Raw genomic sequence first — 12,471 nt, forward strand, 5'->3', positions numbered from 1 at the left:
ACATCTAACCAGGCATTCTACTTATTTTACATTCATACGTTTTAGTAGGCCTGTTAAACTACATCTAGTACAAAGAGTGAAATAAACAATTAGAAAGGTACACTTGGAAAAATACATACATATAGAGTTTATATTCGTAGATCATAAGTACTGTTATAATTGGACATTATTCAAGAGACAAATTTTAGATAGGAGTGCTGGCAGCAGGGAGTATGAGGGAGACTCATGGTGAAGGGAGGAGAAGAATAGACATGATGAAACATAATTAAGGAAATATAAAGGAAAAGAAGATTGCCTGGCTAATAGAGATAGATGAAGAGGAAGGCATCTCAGGGGCAAGATAGGAGACGCTAGCTTTGCTATTTGACAGATGAGAGGATTGGCCTGGTACATTAATTTTGTGGAGAACTTTATGAGGAAAAATATTGTCCTTATTTCTGTAAAACAAAAGCAGATTTCTAAAGTAGTAAAAAATGTCGACGTTCGGTGAAAATTTTATTACTCATAAAATCATCCGCACAAATTAACCAGTCGTTATAAAACCCACAGTAATGATTAAAAATAACTAACGAGATATCTCTGTAAGTATCGTGTAAGTTGATATCACTGTTGATGCATAAGACATGTGATGCGAAACGAAGCAATCAAGTAAGTGCTTCATATGCTCTACAGTATTTCGTGAACACAGATAAAATTGAAACAAAATGACGCGGGATTTTCGACGTAAATATATAGCAGCTCAGTCTTAAAAAGATTTGTTTACATTGTGTCCGATTGTTACAAGAAATACTTGCGTTTAAACATGTCGTTTCTGATAAATTTTTCTGTACGGCAGTATCGTCCCAAGAATCTTTCACCACAAAGGGGAACAAAGAGCCGAAAAGTACAGTACATTTCAACAGACGTTTATCTCGACGTGAACAGCCGTCTGAAGATGAACCTTTCGTTTCTAAACGTGTTACGGCGGTTGTTGTGGTCTTCAGTCCTGAGACTGGTTTGATGCAGCTCTCTATGCTAATCTATCCTGTGCAAGCTCCTTCATCTCCCAGTACCTACTGCAACCTATATCCTTCTGAATCTGCTTAGTGTATTCATCTCTTGGTCTCCCTCTACGATTTTTACCCTCCACGCTGCCCTCCAATGCTAAATTTGTGATCCCTTGATGCCTCAGGACATGTCCTACCAACCGATCCCTTCTTCTAGTCAAGTTGTGCGACAAAGTTCTCTTCTCCCCAATCCTATTCAATACCTCCTCATTAGTTATGTGATCTACCCATCTAATCTTCAGCTTTCTTCTGTAGCACCACATTTCGAAAGCTTCTATTCTCTTCTTGTCTAAACTATTTATCATCCATGTTTCACTTCCATACATGTCTATACTCCATACAAATACTTTCAGAAACGACTTCCTGGCATTTAAATCTATACTCGATGTTAACAAATCTCTCTTCTTCAGAAACGATTTCCTTGCCATTGCCAGTCTACATTTTATATCCTCTCTACTTCGGCCATCATCAGTTATTTTGCTCCCCAAATAGCAAAACCACTTTACTACTTTAAGTGTCTCAAATCCGAATCTAATTCCCGCAGCATCACCCGATTTAATTCGACTACATTCCATTATCCTCGTTTTGCTTTTGTTGATGTTCATCTTATACCCTCCTTTCAAGACACTGGCCATTCCGTTCAACTGCTGTTCCAAGTCCTTTGCTGTCTCGGACAGAATTACAATGTCATCGGCGAACCTCAAAGTTTTTATTTCTTCTCATGGATTTTAATACCTACTCAGAACTTTTCTTTTGTGTCGTTTACTGCTTGCTCAATATTCAGATTGAATAACATCGGGGATAGGCTACAACCCTGTCTCATTCCCTTCCCAACCACTGCTTCCCTTTCATGTCCCTCGTCTCTTATAACTGCCATCTGGTTTCTGTACAAATTGTAAATAGCGTTTCGCTCCCTATATTTTACCCCTGCCACCTTTAAAATTTGAAAGAGAGTATTCCAGTCAACATTGTCAAAAGCTTTCTCTAAGTCTACAAATGGTAGAAGTGTAGGTTTGCCTTTCCTTAATCTATTTTCTAAGATTAGTCGTAGGGTCAGTATTGTCTCACGTGTTCCAACATTTCTACGGAATCCAAACTGATCTTCGCCGAGGTCGGCTTCTACCAGTTTTTCCATTCGTCTGTAAAGAATTCGTATTAGTATTTTGCAGCTGTGACTTATTAAACTGGTAGTTCGGTAATTTTCAAATCTGTCAACACCTGTTTTCTTTGGGATTGGAATTATTATATTCTTCTTGAAGTCTGAGGGTATTTCGGCTGTCTCATACATCTTGCTCACCAGATGGTAGAGTTTTGTCAGGACTGGCTGTCCCAAGGCCGTCAGTAGTTCCAATGGAATGTTGTCTACTCCTGGGGGCTTGTTTCGACTCAGGTCTTTCAGTGCTCTGTCATACTCTTCACACAGTATCGTATCTCCCATTTCATCTTCATCTACATCCTCTTCCATTTCCATAATATTGTCCTCAAGTACATCGCCCTTGTATAGACAATATACAATTTTCGTCTCCCTTCACTACCTGAATAATTTCTTTTATCTCATCATACATTTCTTCAATTTCTTCGTCACCTGCAGAGCTAGTTGGCATATAAACTTGTACTACTGTAGTAGGCATGGGCTTCGTGTCTATCTTGGCCACTATAATACGTTCACTATGCTGTTTGTAGTAGCTTACCCGCACTCCTATTTTTTTTATTCATTATTAAACCTACTCCCGCATTACCCCTATTTGATTTTGTATTTATAACCCTGTATTCACCTGACCAGAAGTCTTGTTCCTCCTGCCACCGAACGTAACTAATTCCTACTATATCTAACTTTAACCTATCCATTTCCCTTTTTAAATTTTCTAACCTACCTGCCCGATTAAGGGATCGTGACATTCCACGCTCCAATCCGTAGAATGCCAGTTTTCTTTCTCCTGATAACGACGTCCTACTGAGTAGTCCCTGCCCGGAGATCCGAATGGGGGACTATTTTACCTCCGTATTATTTTACCCAAGAGGACGCCATCGTCATTTAACCATACAGTAAAGCTGCACGCCCTCGGGAAAAATTACGGCTGTAGTTTCCCCTTGCTTTCAGCCGTTCGCAGTACCAGCACAGCAAGGCCGTTTTGGTTAGTGTTACAGGGCCAGATCAGTCAATCATCCAGACTATTGCCCCTGCAACTACTGAAAAGGCTGCTGCCCCTCTTCAGGAACCACACGTTTGTCTGGCCTCTCAACAGATACCCCTCCGTTGTGGTTGCACCTACGGTACGGCCCTCTGTATCGTTGAGGCACGCAAGCCTCCCCACCAACGGCAAGGTCCATGGTTCATGGGGGGGGGGGGGGGGGGGTTACGGCGGTATTTGTGTAAATAAATAGTCTTGTCAGTAGTGGTTGGCGGCCTTTTTCTTCTTTTTTAAGAATCAGCCTGTATTTCATACACAGCCAGGGTCTCAAAATGTCAGTTTTGGACAAAACACCGATAACTAAATTGATTTAATAGCTTGATAAAGACACGTTCCACGTAATTACATCATAGTACACGTATGTCTCTTCCATTTGAGACAGTTCATGCGCGTTGCTCGGAAATTTCCTGTCGTTGTTTTTGTTGTTGAACCAAGTATGACGACGTTGACAGCCGTCGACGTCACCCGGCTTCGTTCCCGTAAGTTATTTGAACATTCTATGTGTCGGGAGAAACTCAGTTCTCTATCTTCGTCGTCATTGTTGTGATGACAGTGACTTCCAGTTCAAACTTTTTTTAATACAGCTCTTCACACTAGCCTGTCATGTGCAAGCCCCTTCATCTGTCCATAGCTACTGCAACGTACACCCATGTGAACCTGCGTGCTGTAGTCAATCAAGCCTTTGTGTCCCTGAACAATTTTTACCCGCCCCACTTCCTTCCACTACCAAATTGACAATTCCTTGATACGTCAGTGTGTGACCTATCAAGCTGTCTTATCTTCCAGATAATCTTCAACGTCCTTCTGTAGCACCATTTTTCAAAAGATTGGCTTTCCTCCTTGTGTGTACCGTGTGTCCTTCACATTTCACGTCCGTACGAAGCTACGCTTCTTTTATACCCTCAGCTGTGACCCCCTTTTTTTTTTTTGCTGCCCTGATAATGAGGCTCGTCTGTTACTTACAGTGGATCATTTCATGATCTAATTTCGTCAGTAGCTCCTAGCTCCTACTTTAATGCCACATCACTTCCCCCCCCCTGTACTGCCGTTGGTTTTCATATCATGAAATCTTCTTAAGACGATAACGATTCCGTTCAACTTTTCCGAATTCCTTTGCTGTGTCTGTCAAAATGACGATGTCACGGCAAATCTGAAAATTTTAATTTCTTCGCCCTGAATTTTAATTCTCTTTCCCAAATTTCTCCTTGGTTTCAAGCACAGATTGCGCAGTGTGTACAGATTGAATAACATTGGGGGTGGATCGCTTCTCAAACACTGCCTCCTTTTGATGTCCTTCGACTCTTAATAGTGCAGTCCGGTTTCTGCTAAAGCTGTAGGGCATCGAGGTCGGCATCTGACACTTTTTCCATTCTTATGTAGATAATCCGTTTTGGTATTTTGCAGCCATGACTTATTATACTGATGGATCTTTAATATTAGCACTTTTCAATATCTACTCCTAACTTTATTTATTCACCAGGTACATCAAACATGCAAAAATGAAGATATCTCCATGCACTGAAAGGAGCTGTTCAGGATAATAGCAACATTGCGCCTTCCTACATGCATCTCCTCTGCCTAGAGCTGCCAGATCCAAAAACAGAAATCGGGATTCGTCTTAATATTCAACCATACATTTTTCCCTATAAGCCGGGCTACCTATTTTGATTAGAAGTAGAGTCAGTGTGATATTTTCAGTCGTTTATTAGTAACCAGTTGCAGTTAGATTAACCCTAAACGTGCTTAAACTAAAAAAATGAAAATCAGTAGACAGCCATATAATGTTGTAGTTATGATAATAACTAATTGCTCAGTCTTCTTAATTGCTCAGTACCCTTCCTAGGATAATCTTATGTTAAAATAAACTAAAAGCTATTCATAAAACAAAATAAACAATTATCTATTTTTTTGGGAGTGAGATGGCAAGCGAAAAGACATTCAATAACTGTGGTCATATCAATTGGAGTTACAAAGCAATAAAATAATTTGTAGTTAATTATTAATATTTCCCACTGGAATCAAGTTTATAAACAAGGTTATTTTCCTGAAGATCATTTCGTGGGACTCTTGACAGGACAATTTTAAGTCTCACATCATTGTCTACGAATAAAAACATAGACACAGATATGAGTACCATTGGCTGGTGTAGCTATACACAGATCAGCCAGAACTTTACGACAACCTACCTAATAGTCGGTATGCCCATCATCGGCACCGATAACAGCGGCGACGCGTCGTGGCATGGCAACAGTGAGGCCATGGTAAGTCGCTGGAGGGAAATGGCACCATATCTGCGCGCGCGCGCGCGCGCACACACACACACACACACACACACACACACACACACACACACACACGCACACGCGCGCGCGCGCGCGCGCGCGCGCGCGCTACCTAATTCTCGTACATTCCGGGGAGGAAGGCGATGGGTTCTAACGCAACGTTCAATCATATCCCAGATGTATTCGATTGGGCTCAAATCTGGCAAGTTGGGGGAGGGGGGGGGGCAGCACATAAATTGGAACTCACCACTGTGTTCCTCGAACCACTCCATCACACTCTTGGCCTTGTGATATGGCACGTTATCTTGTTGAAAAATACCACTGCCGTCGGGAAACATGATCCCCATGAAGAGGTGTACGTGGTCTGCAACCAGTGTACGATACTCCATAGCCGTCATGGTGCCTTGGACGAACTCCGATGGACCCATGGATGCCCACGTGAAGATTCTCCAGAGCATAATGGAGCCGACGCCAGCCTGTCTCCGTCCCGCAGTACAGGTATGAAGGAGCTATTCTTTGAAAGACGACGGATTTACTCCCTCGCGTCGGCTTGATGAAGGAGGTATCGGGATTCATCAGAGCATTAAACGCCCTGCCACTGCTCCAATGTCCAGTGCCAACGGTGACGTGCCCATTTCAGTCGTAGTTTGCGACGTCGTGGTGGGTCGTCGGGGTAAGAAGGCCCACCGTTAGGAGTATTCGGTGGGATCACAGCTGAGGGTATAAAAGAAGCGTAGCTTCGTATGGACGTGAAATGTGGACGACAAACGGTACACACAAGGAGGAAAGCCAATCTTTTGAAAAATGGTGCTACAGAAGGACGTTGAAAATTATGTGGAAGATAAGACAACTTGATAGGTCACACACTGACGTATCAAGGAATTGTCAATTTGGTAATGGAAGGAAGTGGGGCGGGTAAAAATTGTTCAGGGAGACAAAGGCTTGATTGACTACAGCACGCAGGTTCACATGGGTGTACGTTGCAGTAGTTACGGACAGATGAAGGGGCTTGCACATGACAGGCTGGTGTGAAGAGCTGTATTAAAAAAAGTTTGAACTGGAAGTCACCGTCATCACAACAATGACGACGAAGATAGAGCACTGTGTGTTCAGGCACACTTGTACTCTGCCCAGCGTTAAAGTTTGATGTTAGTTCCGCCACATTTCGCTGCCTAACTTGTTTCACCAGTTTGCCCAGCCTACGGCGTCTGACATCTGTAATGAGGGGTGGCCGCCCAATTCCCCGACGTCTGGATGTGGTTTGGCCATGTTTTCGCCACTTGTCGAAGACGCTCACAAAAGCACTTCGCAAACACCCAACAAGTTGTTTTGTTTTCGAAATGTTCGTGCCGAGTAACCGCGCCTTCACTGTCTGCCCTCGGTCGAACTCTGATCGGTCGCGCGCCTTGCGCATTCTACACACGGGCAGCACGCTCACTGATACTATATGCACTGTGCGTGTGTCTTCACTAGCAGTCATTCCTCGCAAAGTGCCCCTTCTATCGCCTGGACGGGTTTGTATCGATAGTAGGCAGCTGATATAATGTTCTGGCTGATCAGTGTATTTTCTTATGATATATCTCCTTATTCCTCTTTATACTTATATCGTGAGCATGGAACTGACCTTAGTTCTGTATTCTCCGCTTCGTCGACAAAAAGCCTAACGAACACTGGACAACAGGCCGGAGTTATATATATTTACGATATTTAAATGCCTGTGTTATTCAGAAACACGGCACAGTATTGCTTTGAACATGCACGTATGTCCGGAGGAACAGGTACTGCGGCAACTCCAGCAGTTATGAAATAGATGAAATGTATTCCCTCGCGACTAGCGGGAAATCCGGGTTCGGGTTTCGGTCCAGCACAAATTTTCATTGTCGACATTCTGTCACACAGCTGACTGTTGCTAATATTTGCAACGCCGCATACGTTAAATGGCAACCGTACTTCTGTCCCATTATGGCTAGGATAAGAAAATTCCCCGTTCACGGTTACTCTTCACTATGTTATACGCTTAAGTGCAGATAACCGGTTTTTCCTCAAATACGCCTCCAGGTTAAGCCCTCACAAACTATTTGGGATGTGGTGACGCGTTATGACGAACATTGTAGAAAGTAAACTATATTGTGGATCTGGAGGAAGTCGCGGTGGGCGCAGGGAAAGGCATTGGCTAGCTGGCTCCGTGCGGCAGCTGGAGGGCCAGGTGCTGCCAGCGACCCTCCTCCCCCCCCCCCCCCCCCCTCTTCTCCAGCGACCTGCGTACCCCCACTGCTGCGTAGCGTGGCGCTCAGCTGCCGCGCCGCAAGTCAGTCGGCTCGCTGCTGGTGGTGTGCGCGTGCGTTCGGTGCAGTGCGTCAGAGTCGCGAGTGGTGCATATGCTGTGAGTGAGTTGTGAGCGGTGAAGTGAAGTGCGTGTGGCAACAGGTGTGCCCAGGCGGTGCGGTGAGTGCTGTTGCCAGGAGCAGGCGCGCCGTGGTAGTGGTGCTGGTCAGGGATCAACACGCGGACCATCCAGCCGTGCTAGCTGCGTGATGGAGACCGCGTTACCATGGCGCGCTGTTGGCAGGAACTTCCCCCTGCACGTTGCGGTAGTTCCGTTGACTCACCGATGCTCGGGGTGAGGCCGTATCTTCTAGCTCAGTTTTCCAGCGTTTGATGCAACAAGGTAACGGGATCGTCGTCTGAAAATCGTGGCTTCAACACTTCTGTGGGTTTTGAGACAAGGTGTTGCCAGCACGAGTACAGGAAAATGCGTGCTTACTTTCTTCATAAAGTGAATCGTTAACGTACATTCGAAAGTATCAGTGATCGTCTGTAACATGAAGGTTTTTTTTTCCATGTATAATACTAGCTTACTAGGTAAATAGTCGGTTGAAATTTGGAACGGAAACGGTCCTGAATATCGTGGAAGATTTAGGGATAATTGTAGGTGAAAATCACCTACCCTAACCGTAGTGGTGTGAGGATATACGTGCATAAAAAATCTCATTTAATCAATAAATTTTTAATGTGCACACACTGACATCAGAGTACAAAAATATTGTTGTATATAAGTAAATAAAATTTTTATGACAGTTTTTTATACACGTGTAGCATCATTTATGAAGTTCACGCGTAACTAGAAATGCGTTCCGCAGTTTCCAGTCATCCTATTTTTCTTTGCCCTCTCACTTAATTGTTGTCATTGTGCTTAATTTGGAAAAGAAATTATACTTTTCCATATTATCGAATCGACGGGAGAGTAAGATACACACGTTTATTAATATGATTCAGTGACTGTTGTGAATGGAGGATGTTGCGCGATGACGACTATTTTATGTTTCATTTGAGAGCACACGTGCAGGTAACATGTCTTGTAAAGTTGATTCCTCCATCTAACAATAAGCAGCATCTGAAAGATATCATCTCTACTGAGAGAATTGTAGGAAAAACACTTCTAGAATTAACCACTTTACAACTGAAAATGATTTGGAAAGTGGTTAAGCAAATCGTTGCAGAAATGCTGGCGAAACTGTCGCGTTAGGCCTTAGTACTGCAAGGACAAACGATTTGACTGACTGAAGCGTGCAGGGTGCCTTCGTCGTGTTTCGGAAGCTGACAAAAACCGTGACTGAGATCTTAAGATTCTGAAGAACAGGTGTTCATTATACGCCAGTGCTTCGGATGATCGCTTTCTACCAGTTTTGATCGAAATTATGCACCGTGCAGAATCAAAACAAGTGGCGCACATGTAATGTTCTTTTCATTTGGGGCTTTCCTAAAGGGATACGAGCAAGTAAATTGACATTAACATTTTCAGCAGTTGGCGGCACGCTTGCTACCTGTAGTACGAGGTGATTGAAGAACATGAGTGGCTCGGTTTAGTGATTATTATTTCTCGTTATTGTACGCCATTACTGTTCGGTCAGTGCTCATAAAACGGTTCAAGTTGGAAGGCATTTTGTATTTGTATACGCTCAAATGTAAAAACTGAAAGGGAACGTTATCTTATAGTGCAGTGATATAGTGCTAACAATGTCCTTGTCGCCAGAACTGCTGCAGGAACATGTAAATGTTATGTTTACGTTAATTTTCGTGGAATAATGATAGTTTGCTATCTCCCATTTTGCTGATCCGCTCTAACATAAGGTGACGGACAAAATCTGGTGAGGAGAGGTTGTGTCAGCAAAATTACACACAGAGTCAGGATTCCTGCAACGCTAAGGAAGTAAAGGGTGACAATGGGGCTACATACTTGGTATTTTCCAAGCTGTAAATCAGCGGAGGTTGGCGGTACCCGGTAGAGCGTACTGTGGGCGAAGTGATAGTATCGTATACAAAGTATGACGAATATGCAAGGAGAGATTAGTATCTGTAGCCCCAAGAATATCAGCCATTGGCTCGGACGAGTCTCGCAGCACACGCCGCATCTCTCGAGGGACGTTGGTGTGCCGAGCGCGTCATTACGCATGAAAAACGTGCGCGGGCTGCAAAAAAGTCCTTGGCGCGGGTCCTTCGCAGCGAACTCCCTCTGGGGAACACATGCGGGGTTGAGCAGTTGTGCCACGGCGGTTCCCGCTCTGCACGCTCACGCTGGCTAGCTGTCTCCACTGAATTCACGAAAGTCGTCAGATAGCAGACGTGGGTTCGGCAAGCAGAGTACCGGTTTCACAACGATATGACGTACTCGGACTGCTTCGCAAATCTTTAAAATAATTTATTGTCTAAGTGTGTGTTCTGGATTATTTTCGAGGTCAGTAGTTCGAGGTCGGTAGTTAAAAAAAAAATGCTTCGTTGGACTCTTCACTCAGTAATCTTCGGATTGTGTTAATTTTGCTACAATAGTTTTACTTGATATAATATGTTGATTTCGTTCCGTGAGTTCGTTTTTGTGGTTTCCTCGCAGAAATTAAGCACTTCAGGCAAGCGTTTTCGAGGAGGCGCATGCTCTTTTTCGGGAAGAGAAAATAGCACTACTACTCGTCAGTCGCAATTATTAGTGAACTGACTCCCCATATTTGTTGTTAGTAAAGGCAAAACTGTTACCAACCCAGAGGTGGTTTAAAAAACATGGTGCTTTACTAGGCATTATACTACCGTAGCTGGATGCTGTCGCCTCTCTCTGACCTTTGAATTGCCTGTTAAAAGGGAACCTACTCCGAACCACTGTCCAGCTCGGCATTCATGGCACTTTTTTACATTACCTACATTGCTAGAAGTGTTATTTGTCTGGCGCTTTACCGCTGTCCCACCTCTTTTTGGCACCGCTTTCTCTGTTAAGTGAAATAAAACGATTTTTTTCACAAGGAATTGGTTCAAATGGCTCTGAGCACTATGGGACTTAACATCTGTGCTCATCAGTCCCCTAGAACTTAGAACTACTTAAACCTAACTAACCTAAGGACATCACTCACATCCATGCCCGAGGCAGGATTCGAACCTGCGACCGTATACAAGGAATGACAGTAAAAAATAATAAATAAATTTCATCTTCATAAAGTTTAGAGAACATTCTTGAGAGCTGAAACTTCTCTTTCAGACCTGAAATCCTCTTGAATACAAGATTTTTCTTGAATACTGATAATTAGTCTGGGGATCTAAGTCTTCTCGGATGTTAAAAGATGTTTTTCCAACCGTAAATTTTCTTCAATGTAGAGGTTTTCTTGAAAACTAATAAACAGTTACCCGTATTCTGGTGTTAGAGCTGTCTCTAGTTTGTTTCCGTAGAAATCGTGTGTGTGTGTGGGGGGGGGGGGGGGGGGGAGATGAGACACCCCGCCCATCTGTAATCTAGAGTACATGGTAACTTTAAAGCATGTCGTCGTCCACGCCCCCCACCCTCACTCACCTCCCCCCAGCATTAATTTCTGCGGGCGTCCATGCTTGTCTGCCATTTGGTGCTTCAGTATCCAGTGCCGCAGAAGAAGACATTCTAGGAACTCTTGCATAGGTATTGTGTTTTGCTTTGGAAAGAACTTCCATTGAGGGTGCGGGATGTTTGTGATTTCAATCACTTGAGGCACCGTTCTCGTCACAAGGCTTATTTCGTTATCTTCTAATTCCAAGTCTGAGCTTTAGTTGGCTGGTTCAAATGGCTCTGAGCACTATGGGACTCAACTGCTGTGGTCATAAGTCCCCTAGAACTTAGAACTACTTAAACCTAACTAACCTAAGGACAGCACATAACACCCAGCCATCACGAGGCAGAGAAAATCCCTGACCCCGCCGGGAATCGAACCCGGGAACCCGGGTGTGGGAAGCGAGAACGCTACCGCACGACCACGGGATGCGGGCGAGCTTTAGTAGCCACAAGTTTGCGAACATTGCAAAGTGACCTGAGAGTCGCTGAACTACTTTTTTTTTTTCCTGTGTGTGAATCAGCTAGTCTTTGTGTAGTTACGCGAAGTGAAACATAAATAACGATAAATCCTTCGGGAAGACGCTAACGAGAATATGCTGCAAACCCACCAAAGCCCTCTTGGGGTGTTCATACAATAAGCAGAAAATGGTCGGTGCTCCATCATACCTGGAGATAAATCCAGCGAACTTCCAGTATGTTAAGCATGTATGTGCAATCGAACATTTCCACAGGCTTTTTGCGGTTACATTGACGTATGCAGTTTGATCATTGGGTTTGCCATCCTGTGGCAGAATGAATGGTGTTGTATACCGACAACAGAAACATGAACTATAGTCAGTTTGTAACATTCGGAAATACCGCGAGACTGCGAAGTGTTCAGGTCATGCGAAACGATGTGGCGCGGTTCTGAAGGCACTGCACCAGCACTCAGGAGGACCGAGGCTCAAATCCCCATCAGGACATCCTGGTTAAGTTTCCTGTGTGTTCTCTAAGTGAATTACAGCAATTGTAGGGACGGTTAGTTTGTAAACGGCACGGCCTGTATCCTTTTTCATCCTTGCTCCGTCTCTAATGGACGTCGTCGTGATGATGAACCACATAGACTTAGT

The 12,471-nt window shown here is 43.9% G+C and overlaps 1 protein-coding gene across 4 annotated transcripts in view; it reads left to right on the top strand.

Annotated features, from left to right (window-relative positions):
* Window positions 1-12,471, top strand: part of LOC124606969 (leucine-rich repeat flightless-interacting protein 2) — a 228,718-nt gene that overhangs the window by 82,821 nt on the left and 133,426 nt on the right. For 2 of the 4 annotated variants that reach the window (XM_047139108.1, XM_047139107.1), the window contains exon 1: window positions 7,870-7,965. The exons of the other annotated variants lie outside the window; for them this stretch is intronic. The gene's annotated coding sequence lies outside the window, so the exon portion shown is untranslated. Of the gene's footprint in view, window positions 1-7,869; window positions 7,966-12,471 lie in introns of those variants that run through there. 4 annotated transcript variants of the gene reach the window in all.

The sequence above is a fragment of the Schistocerca americana genome, chromosome 3 (assembly GCF_021461395.2).
Source record: "Schistocerca americana isolate TAMUIC-IGC-003095 chromosome 3, iqSchAmer2.1, whole genome shotgun sequence".
NCBI lineage: Eukaryota > Metazoa > Arthropoda > Insecta > Orthoptera > Acrididae > Schistocerca > Schistocerca americana.